Below are 1777 nucleotides of genomic sequence, written 5' to 3'. Positions count from 1 at the left end.
GTGGTGGGGGGGGGCGGCGGTGGGGGGGGGGGGGGGGGGGGGGGCGGGGGGCGGGGATCGGGGCGGAGAAGGGGGCGCGCTCCCCACCCCCGGGCAGCCCCCCCGGCCCGTGGGGTTCGCTCCTCGCCCCATCCCCACGCCGGCCCGGCCGACCCCACCTCGCCGGGCCTGTTGTTTGCGCGGGGGGGGAAAGTGCAGAGGCCGGGTGACTCGTGTTGAAGGAGAAGACAACAAAAATTTTTTAAAAAAGGAACAGATGACTTCATTCTCCTCGGGAAGGCTCTGTCCTACGTGGACAATTTCCTGGGGACTGTGGTGAACAGCCCCGCTGCCGCTGGAAGCACAAGAAACTAAACCGGATAAAGACCAAAAAATTCTCGGTCTTGCCTGAAACCCAGCCAGGGGAGGCTGGTGGCGCGTGAACCGCGAGGAGGGTCGAATTCTTCCACTCGCGCTTGGGGCTTGGCTTCCAACAAACCTCCCCACTTAAAACTCCTGTACCCTGAGAGAGTGAGTAAGTGGCCCATGGTCACACAGCTAGGTTTCATTCTGCCCAGACACCTGCAGGGACAAACGCAGCAGAGACCGGGGAGCAGAGCCAGTGTTTGGACCCGGGGCCTCGGAAGAGGGGTGAGGCTCAGCTTGAGGCCGGGCGAGGGGAGATGAACTCGGCAGGTATAAACTGCCCCTGGTTCTTCCAACTCCAGGCTTACCCCCACCGGGAGCCCTCAACTGGGAATGTGTCGGGGGATGTGTCCGTGGGGGATCGGATGGACCTGAAGATGCCCCACCCGCCCAGGCCCCTGCTGAGATGTTAATCTCACCTGCTAATGAAAGTTGGCAATTCTGTCCCTAACTCCCCACTCTTAGCTGAAATGCAAACAGTCGTGTTCTGTACAGAGAAGCAGAGGAAAAAGCCAGAGGAAAAGGGCCTGAGTTCACAATCTAAAAAGGACTTTTAAAATCTGTTTATACTTATAAACAAACGACTCCTAATGAGCAGGCCAGGCTTTGGAAGTGACATTCAGAGACTCACCCCAGCCTGTTTTGTGTTTTCCACCCCCCCACCCCCGCAACTTCCAAGGGCAGGAGGCTTGGGATTGGGTTGCTGTGGCCTCTCCCAGTCTCTTGGCCTTAGATGATCAACAAGGACTTTTCCAGCCCCCAGATGATTTCTGGAGCCTACTGTGAGGGCCAGCTTCTGGCTAAAGCCTGTGGGTCTGGGGCTGTGTTCCCAAAAACCATGACAGCTCTCAACTTTGGAATCCCTCCCTGAATGTATGGACCAAAAGTCTTGGGCTCCAAGAGAAGAGAGTACCCCCACCCCCTAGTCCTTCCACAGCAGGGTGCTGCCAGCCTGGTGGTACGGGAAGAGAGAGGGAAAGTAGGGAAGCCAGCACCACCCTTCGTGTCTCTGTCACCAGCACTTGTTCCCCCTTCCGCCAGCCTTCCAAGCAAACCCATCTCTGGCAGTAGGTAGCAGATTTAGAGAGTTGAGCTGTGGGCAGCATTTGAATAGAAGCAAGTTGACAGATGACACCCAGCATCACAGAACTTAAGAGCTGGGAGGATCTTGGAGATTATCCAAACCAACCACTTTCCGATTTTACCAATGGGCACACTGAGGCCCAGAGTGGGGAAGAGACCCGGCTGGCATCTGCCTCTGTCTAATGGCAGAACCTAGATCAGAACCCAGGCACCTTGCCACCCATTTGGGTGCTCATTGTCCCACACTGATTCTGCCATGGAATTATCTGTATGATCAGAAACAGGATGG

The sequence above is a fragment of the Bos taurus genome, chromosome 11 (assembly GCF_002263795.3).
Source record: "Bos taurus isolate L1 Dominette 01449 registration number 42190680 breed Hereford chromosome 11, ARS-UCD2.0, whole genome shotgun sequence".
Lineage (NCBI taxonomy): Eukaryota > Metazoa > Chordata > Mammalia > Artiodactyla > Bovidae > Bos > Bos taurus.
Note: the sequence above shows the minus strand (reverse complement) of the source record.